We start from the raw sequence: 10,209 nt of genomic DNA on the forward strand, positions 1-10,209 counted from the left end.
CTTCAGAAATAAAAAAAAAAAAAAGAGGCATTACTCAAAAAAAAAAAAAAAAAAAACAAATTCCAAAGCTTTGATAAACAGTAACATAGAGCCATGATGGGCCCACGAAGGAAACATGAATGTCTGTTGTTCAGAAAAAACGATTTGCCAGCCTGTATTTACTTTGTATCTATGACAGACACAGAAGGGTCAGAGCACAGTGCTAGAGGACCTGAAAACAGGGACATGGATGTGGCCATGTGAGAGCTGCAGCTGTGATTTTGCTTTGAAGAATGCAGGGTTGTCTTTGAGCATTGCTAGAATGCGTGGATCGAGGCATGATCTATAACACCGCTGTAAGTATGTATTAGTAGTGATACTCTCTGGAGGTATGATAATGTGAAGTTTTCAGCTTCAGATGCGTCTAAGATAATAACAAATTTTCCATATAGAATTTACTCACTGTCAAGATCGTCATATATAGAAAAGGACATAGTACCTGACAATGGGGAGTGCTTGATGAATGATCCTGCTGTTTTGTTTTTAGCACATATCAATACCAGTCCTTTTGTTTTGAAAATTTTCTGCCTTGGTGAGGCCTTCTTTATCTTCATGGACTTATTCTAAGAGAGCCCACTCGTTCGTCTTAGGATTGCTGATTTTTCTTCCCTCAAGCTAGACTCCTCTCTTAGGCAAAGAGTTAGCTGTCTAATTGAAAATTACAATCATCTTATTTCCTGTTCTAATGTAGTCAAAGGTTACTTTCACAAAGTTGACAGTCTGGAGATTCCAGTAAAAGATAAGAATTCCTGAGTTCTGTGTTAAGAGGTTTAGATTCAGTAGAGTTCTAATAACAGCAAAGGATACTCTTACCTTCTTATGCCCTTGGACTATTAGTGTTTAGTTTTCACAAGTTTAAGAACATGGAAAATATTTATCCTAAAGTTACAGCTAGGTTTAATTTATATTAATCCATGCAAAGTTTGCTATTTGCCTATCATGTAGTAAATGGCAAACATATCGTTACTATTGTTTAAATAATACCTCATGTAGCGATGCCTGTGAGGAATACATTTTTGCTGGTTTACATGGGTCCTGATCTCTGTCACAGTGGACATAAACTTTATTAATAATTATAGCGCTTGGTTCAGCTTTTTGTTCAAAGTGGTAGTTTGTTGATTTAAATCGTTTTGATTAAATTGCATCAATTAAGTGGGAAATGCTACCTCCTTATCTTTTGGGGAACCATAGAGAAGTATGTAGAGTTTATGTGGCACAGGACTAATTAAGGTTATTTTGCCACAGATGATTTTGCTTCCCCTTTTGGAGAAATGCTAACTGGAATTATAAATCGCACGCCTCTACCTTCACACATTTGTTGTAGCAGTCTCATCATCACCTTTGCCTGTCACTTCCTTTTTCTAATTTTCCTCTATTCTTTAGTGATATCAAACAATAAACATTACGGAGCTACTGAGTGGGGCTGAAACAGTTCTTCTAAGCAGTGGGTATGAATGTCTGTGATTTCTGAATCTAAAGTTCAAGACACGGTTAGCCAATACGATTAACAATGCTAGAGGACGAGGGCATGGCATTGATTAAGGTTTATTTTATTATTTTAAACTGTGTGTTTGCTGTGCATTTGAGAACTGAAGCTGTAGATGTCAGAGGCATTTGATCCCTCAAGGCTGGAGTTACAGGTGTTTGGGAGATGTTTGATGTGGGAACCACGCTCAGGACTTCCGAAAGAACAGGGCATGCTCTTAACCACTCAGCCATCTCTCCAGCACAGACATGAATTTTAAAGTAGTAAATTTTCAGAAAAAAAAGGTATTGGCAGCTTGTGATCTGACTATATTAGTGCAAGCTACTGAAGGGAATAGAGGTTTTAGCGTGGGTGGGGAGGAGATGGATAAGGGATGGAGTTTGGACTGGGGCCAATGTTTATGGATTCAGAGCAGGCGGGCAGCTCGAGTTGTGATATAAATTGCTCGCCCTTCATTTTATTGATTGGTTTTTTATTGCGTTCTTATTCAGGAGTTGCAGGTTATTTGATCACACTGTAAAACCTGATATTGTGCTACTTCTTGAAAATCCCCGTTTCTAGTTGTGGTGTAGCTCAGCCCTTAGCATGCACCTTTAATCTCTATGGCACAGAGACTTAATTCCAAACAGTAAGGGCAATGTTAGTTTGTAGAAGGAAGCACCAGTGTTTGGAAATGATGCCTCATTGAGTGGCAGACAAAGTAGTGAATCAGAGAAAGATTTGACACAATAGGATACGCCCAACTCTCACAGGAAAAGAGAGGAAAGGGAAGCTGCTTAAGGGGCAGTGCAGAGAGAGGAGGCCGTTTTACTGGGACAGTGATAGAGACAGGCTGTGGACAGAGAACGAGCTCCACACAGATGAAGACAGAGAATCAGGAGACGGAAAATTAGAACACGTTGCCAGAGTTAGTTTGAGGCCAAGCAGGGCAATTCAGTCAGAGGCTGAGAGAGAAGCCAGATTGAATCAGTCAGCTTAGAGAGGATTTTTGAGCCTGAACAGCTGAGTTGAATCCTCCAGAGTTCGGAAAGAACTAGAAAGGGTGAGCTCATTCAGCAGTAAGTCCCAGAGACTGAAAGCATTCTAGGCCTAGATTAGATTTTAAGGAGGCTAGAAGCTTCCAGGACAAGTCCTAGGCTAGCAGATGGAGGGAGTGAGACTCTGAGCCCACAATTATTCCAGGTGAAAACAAATACGTTTATATTCAGGCTCTGTATTAGTAGGTCTGGGGTGGAACATTGGAAGCAATATACTTTAAAAGATTTCCAAGTGATTTTCATGATCACCGACCGGACTTGGGAAGTGTAGTGACATGGGTAACTATCTGCCCCTATGGTGAAGGCTTGGTCCCTGCTTTGGGTATGGCTAGGAGGTAGTAGAAACTTTTTTTTTTTGGTTCTTTTTTTCGGAGCTGGGGACCGAACCCAGGGCCTTGTGCTTCCTAGGTAAGCGCTCTACCACTGAGCTAAATCCCCAGCCCCGTAGAAACTTTTAAGACATGTGCTTAATGGGTTCTTCAGAAGATGCCTCCAAGGGAGACTGTGGCTTTGTCCCCTTTTCTTGTAGTTCTTAGCTATGGAGTAAGCATACGTATTCTTGTGGTTTTTAAATAAAATATATTACGTATTGGGCATACCATCCCTTCATACTGGTCTTGCTTTTAAACCTCCATATATAGATTTTCACAAGCTCAAAAACAACAAGCCAGTCAGTTGTGGTTTGCAGTCTCCAGAAAAGCCAAAATGAAAATTTTCTGTGTATCCACTATTTCAGTTATTTGTTAACGTGACAGAAAGCTTTTTTAATATAGAGTCATTGCCAGATCTTTATTGTGTTTACAATGTGTCATTTTTTTCTAAGGCAGTGTTATCTTAATTCAAGCCCCTTCATTTGCCGAGAAGGTGGTGGGAAGTTTGAAGCTTGGTTGTGCCTATGTGGTACTCAGATTAAGGCAATCAATGTCACCCCTCTCTGTGACTGTGGTCACACCCCTAACTAACTAGTTAGCACCCAGGCTGCTTCGTTCTCACACGGCCTTGCCTTTTCATCAGTTGGTGGAGGAGAGAAACACTTTACTGAAGCAAGACTGATGAGTATATCCTGTTATTTTAACCCAAGGCTCAGACAATGAAGATTTATGTTTCATTTTTTTTCTGCTTTAAACTTCTGACTGCTGTGCTTTCCTCTATGGGGTGACAATAAAAAATAATGCATAATAAAATTGATATAAGACAGAGAGGGGTCGTCCTTCTAGTACTATTTTGAGGATTCTTGGAACTGTGGTCTCATCAAGGGACCAATGCAGCCAAGCTTTCAGAATAGCTTTAGTTTCACGAGAAATGACTTTGGTCATTTCTGCCTCTGAAATGGCTCATAATTAATTAAAAACATTCCAAGATCCATAATCTATCGCAATGGAGGATGTTTTCAGTAAACAGAAACTGCCCCAAGCTCACCTTTTCTGTCTCTAGAACATGTTTCATGGCAAAAGAAACTGCAGAGGTGATCAAAGTTTGAAAAACTATCCTGGATTCTCTGGCCCGATCTTGTACAGCTACGCAGGTTCTGGTGAGACAAATTTAAAGCAAAAACAAAAACAGTAGAGTAGATGGATGTATGACAGATGCTGAGTTTGGACAAAGAAAGAGACTCATGAACCAAGAAATGGAGATGGTGTCTGAATGGGAGTGACCAAGAGCAAAAGGTCTACTCTCTGGAGATTCCACAAAGAATGCATTTGTTGTTGGCAACTAGCTTTTAGCCCAACAAGATACACTTTGGCCCTTCCCTACCAAACCAAAAGTAATAAAAGGTGGGTTGCTTTGAGCTGCTTTGTTACTGCAGTAATAGAAATCCAGTGCACCATATGAAAAGTGAGGGCCAATCAGAATTTTATTAGTTTATTAGTGCTAATGAGATGCCCATCTTGGGATGATGAACGTTTGCTTTCAGGAGCCGAGGCCTGGTGGGCCACCTTCCTTCCTTGCCCTCCCTTCAGTTGTCCATGGTCCATTGAAGGCATGTTTGGTGATCATTGGTTTGAGTTGACCTCAGATTGACAGAAGATGCTTCCCTCCCCCGTCCAGTTCAGACTCAGCCCTTTTTTGTTCCTGTTCAATATTCTTTTTGGGAAAATAAACGGTATGAAACATAGGCATTCTTTGGAACAAAAAGCAAAATGTCAAAGCAATATGGAAAATGACATTTCCAGCTGTGTGTAAGATGGGCGTATAGATCATAAGAAGTCAGCGACTTCATACAGGAAACAGCCTCATAGCTTTGCTGTCAACCTGTCCACTCAGGATCCCAACAGTTAGGCTTATGCACAATTGGGCTGTGTTCCTCAGTGTTCAGTGTAGTGCCAGCAGCTCGAAGTACAGCCAAAGAACGCAAAACATTTTTCCTTTTATTGAAATCATACTTTTTCTCATATGATATATCCTGATTACGGTTTTCCTCCCTCTATTCCTCCAAGGTGTTCCCCTTCTCCTCTCTGGATCTACCACTTTTTGTATCTCATTAGAAATCAAACAGGCTTCTTGGGGGAATATATGCTCTGCTCTGCTCTGCTTTGCTCTGATGATAGAACAAAAATTAACACATTGGAAAACTAGAAAACAAACAGATAAGAGGCCAAGAAAAGTCACAGGAAACAGATAAAAGTGCAGAGCTCTCCTAAAACTGGAAATCATCCCACATACTCAAAGGACCTGTAAGGTTAAAAAAAGAGAAAAAATTTATATATATATATATACATATATATATACATATATATACATATATACATATATATACACACATATACACACATATACGTATACATACATATATATATATACATACATACACACACACACACACACACACACACACACACACACACACATATAGCTTTAAAAGAGCCAGACACAGCATTATGAGGCTAGGAACCTCCAAAGATGTTGAGTTCATTTTCTGTTGGCCATCTATAGCTGGACATGCAGCCCACCCTTAAGAGTAGTTATTTTCTCCATGACTAAGCCACTACCCAAAGACTATACATGGACTGACCCTGGGCTCCAACTGCATAGGTAGCAATGAATAGTCTAGTAAGAGCACCAGTGGAAGGGGAAGCCCTTGGTCCTGCCAAGGCTGAATCCCCAGTGAATGTGATTGTTTGGAGGAGGGTTGTAATGGGGGGGAGGATTGGGAGGGGAACACCCATATAGAATGGGAGGGGGAGGGGCTAGGGGAATGTTGGCATGGAAACCGGGAAAGGGAATAACATTCAAATGTAAATAAGAAATACTCAAGTTAATAAAGATGGGAAAAAAAAGAATATGTCTCCGAAGAAATGTATCAGTGTTTATTATCTATAGCACTGAAAACTTCTACAAATCATCAAAATATCTTATGATAATCAACATGTAATAAAATATAAAGATTTTATTTTTTTCTGCTGATGATAAATAATAATATATGCATATTATTGCCAATGATCTGGTATTTTATGTATTTTTAGATATCGAAGATCTCTACTTGGCATGTGAAAAATGATAAAAAGCTCTCATCTGGACATGTGTGAATTTTAAGCAAAAAGATGGAAAAATAAAGTATACATGATGGCTTAAATGAAAAAAAAAAAGAGTAGTTATTTTCCCAGTGAGATTCCTTTGGAGAAAATTAAATTTTCATTTGCAAGTGTTTCTTAACTGGAGACAGTTTCTGCACTAGGGATAAGGGCTTGTGTCCATTTCTCCTCTCAGTTAAAGGACTCCATCTGGATCCGTGCAGTTCCTGTGCTGCTTCCTTAGTCTCTGAGAGTTTATATGAACAGAGATCCTGCTGATTAGAGCTATGGTGTCCTCCAGTCCCTCTGGTTCGTACACTCTTTCTGCCTCCTCTTCTATGGGGCTCCCTGAGCCCTAATGGGAGGGATCTGATGGAGACATCTCATCTAGGGCTGAGGATTCCAGGTCTTATACCACCCAGTTCATTGGTTGCCTATCAACCTCTACATAGTCATATAAACAGGTGCTGTGATCTCGAGCTGTGATTGGGTCTTGCAGCTGCAAAGCCATTTTCCCCCCAGAAAGAAAGTACATGTTAAACCGCATCCTTATATTCTGTATAAAAACACAGTATCCTTGTGATTCTTATCTGTCACTCTGAGATAAAAAAATCTTATTTTACTCAGATTATGTTCTTTTTAGAATGATAGTAGTGCTTAAAAGGTAGAGTTAGGCAGTCTATACCATCTGGCTTAACAGAAATTGGATATTGGTTCAGGTTGTTAGTTATGATTTTTCACAGATATGGCATTCTATGCGTTCTGTGATGGAAAACTCATAGATTCTTTTTAACTTACTACTAGATACTTTCTAACTTGCAAAAAAATTTCCAAAATAATGCAAATAGCTCTGTGTAGGATGGATTCAGATTCACTAGTTCTCTCTGTGTGTGTGTACATACCTTTTGTATTTTGTAAATATATATATGTATATATATATATGTATATATATATCCATCCCCTCTGAGCCACACCAGTATGAGATTGGCATTCTATTCCCTTTATTTATATGTGTTGACTGCATTGTATGAATCCTAAAACTAGAAATATTCCTTTCAGAACTATTTTTGGTTGTCTATTGTTATACAGCAAGCCACTTTAAGCTCACTGTATAAAACAACAGCTACTCTGTACTTCTCATGAGTTCTCTCAATTAGGAATTTGGAATAAAGACACTGAAGTGAGCTGCACATCTACCTAGAGAAAGATGTCAACATCAGATATGTCAAACAACTGGAATTTATGAATATTTGGGGTTTTCTCCCTTCAAATAGTTGATGTCTGGACGAAGACGTGGGCTAAATCTTGCCTTTATGTCAGAGCATGTACCTTCTCCACATGTCTTTGCTTTCTCCTGGTATAGATGCCTCAGTATCATTGGGTTCATAGGGCACCAAGCACAAGCTTTTCTGTGAATAAGCAAGAACTTCAGTCTATTATTATTATTATTTTTATTAATTGACAGCCTCTGAATATTAATAACTTGTCACATGTAACTAACAGTCATTTTAAGAACAAAGTGTGTGCTACTAATAACACAGTTACTTCTGAATGAAGGTATCTTTGAATATAAGTAAGTATGGATGAGGAGTATTCACTGCAGCATCCCGGTAGCTCAAACGAAGAACCTTGAGGGTTATTTGGGATTTGGCAACCTCCCAAATCACATATGCAGAAAATCAGTAAAAAGAAGATTTGAACACTTACAGTAGTAGGTGAATCTAGACTGGCAACGTCATCATTAATCAACTCAGTATTCCTCACAGATTTGAATTCTCCAGAATATCTAGGGCCTTCTTTTTTTTAATAAGATTTATTTATTTATTATATATAAGTTAACAGATGGTTGCAAGCTATCATGTGATTGCTAGGATTTGAACTCAGGACCTTTGGAAGAGCAGTCAGTGTTCCTAACCACAGAGCCATCTCTCCAGCACCTATCTAGGGCCTTCTTAAAGAATCAAAAAGACTGTGGATGCTCAACAATCCAATTTTAGTCCAGGAATGCAGTGTTCAGTTGCTGCTGCTCCTGCTGCTGCTGCTAGTTAATACACCAGGATTTGGAGATATAGTGGGTAATAGTAGTTGCTGGCAGCCTGTTATTGATTACATTGACAGTATATTGGAGGATCAGTTAAATGCAGAAACTTGAATGAACAGGTGTCAGTTGCTTGATAACATAAGTATAATTTGTTTATATTTCATTGTTCCTCAAGACATGGACTTCAACCATTGGGTATTGAGTTTGTGAAACTCTTACATGAATAAGTGTGTACCATCCCATTAATTGTCAAAGCAGACACACACCAGAGGAAGGCCAGCATCTTAAAAGTCAGATATACAAGAAATCCAAGAACAGAAAATTAAAATATATGAATTTACATAAATGGATGATGAAGAAGAGAATGAGCTGGTTAAGAAGATAAAGGACCATTTACCTTTTGCTGCATTTGGAAGTAATACTGTCATTGAAATTGATACCAAATGAGTCAGAGGAAGGTTATCCTTGGGGTGTGGCTAAAGTTGAAAATGGTGAACATTTGGATTTTATAGTTCCAATAAATATGTTGGTTAGAGCACACATGCAGGACTTGAAATATGTTACTAATGATGTATACTGTGAGAACTACAGAAGCAGAAAATTAACAGCAGTGTCTTATAGTGGAGTGGATAAAATGAGAATAAAGGGCAATTGACTAAGAGCCCTTTGACACAGATGGGAGAATCAAGAAAAGGCCACGTAGCCAAGGGAAACAGAAATGGAACAGGTGTCTGAGATGAAGCTCAAGAAAAAGTTGAAAAACTGAAGGACTGAAGGAGCAGAGCTCCAGCAGCACCATGAGCTAATGAACAAGATTTTAGAAGTACGTCACAAAACATTAGAGGGAAAATGTTGTAAGTCTGAAGAAGAGAAAGCAAACTGGGAAGCTCAACAACGTATTTTAGACCAACAGAACTCTTTAAGAACCTTGAAAAAGAACGTAGAGAAAGGCAAGGTCTTTGAACTCTATTGAACACCAGTTACATATTAGCTACCAATATACCAACTTGGACATTCATGTTTTTTGGATCCATTTGACCATAATGATGGATTTCATAGCCTGACAAAAATGATTCTTTAGCCAGAATCTCATCACTGTTTTATTTTGTAGTACCATTTAATTTAGAAAGTTCCCATATATTGGCCCTGCTAAAATAGAATATAGCATCTTTTATATGGTAGGAACCAATGAGGAATCTTTCTTTTAATTCCCTTTTTACTCTTTGTGGTAAGTAACAGAAGAAGAAATGCTCTTGTAGATCGTTTCTGGGCAAATTGGGAAGCTAATAACCAATACATTCCTATCTACACTCAGTGGGGATCAGGCCTCTGGAAGAGAAAAAGTCACCACTCTACATTTAGCTATATCCATGTGTTGCACACCTGTGTTCTTTGTATTGTTAACAAAATTTCCATAACAATGTGTATGATGTAACAGAAAAAATTAATCAGTAAATAAAGAGTAAGTTTAGTCACTATAAAAAGAATGAGAAAACTCTTCTTAGAAATCATCAAGATGTAGCCCCTCACCTGAGTTAGGGACTTGCATCACACACACTTGTCTAAGCCATATGGGCAGGAAGATGGGACTAACTTGAACCAATTGAAACTCACTCATGGAGTCTAGAACAGAGGTTAGCAAGGGTCTCTCCTTAAATGTTTGATTTTAGATGGAGGAATGAATGGGTTCGAGGGACGACAGGGAACTAAATACTACCTCCTACTGCAGATACGTTAGTTTTTAAGTTCTACCGCACTGACATAAAGGCTTCATGTCTATAGTACAGTTGATGAGTTCTAGAGTTCTTTAGAGTTCAGTTTGATAAGTAATCAGTATAAAATACGCTTAGGGAATGATTTGGCAATCAAAATATAAAGCAGATTTAATTAACTTTACAGTGCTTAGAAAAACAATAAACATTTCTAAGATTGATAATAATACTCAATCTAATAGTTTCCAAGGAAAGTATTCAAATTTTTACATTTTTTTCAGTTCTATCTGGTAAATTCTCAATTAAAGGATTTATTTCATCTTTTTAATTCTCCTAATTAATTTCTCTATGAATTGATGGAAAACATATATTTTAAAGTGAA

The 10,209-nt window shown here is 38.3% G+C and overlaps 1 pseudogene; it reads left to right on the top strand.

Annotated features, from left to right (window-relative positions):
- Positions 1–7,657: 7,657 nt before the first annotated feature.
- On the top strand, positions 7,658–9,088 carry LOC116896011 (annotated as a pseudogene).
- The last annotated feature ends 1,121 nt before the right edge of the window (positions 9,089–10,209 follow it).

Source organism: Rattus rattus, chromosome 3, assembly GCF_011064425.1.
Source record: "Rattus rattus isolate New Zealand chromosome 3, Rrattus_CSIRO_v1, whole genome shotgun sequence".
Classification (NCBI taxonomy): domain Eukaryota; kingdom Metazoa; phylum Chordata; class Mammalia; order Rodentia; family Muridae; genus Rattus; species Rattus rattus.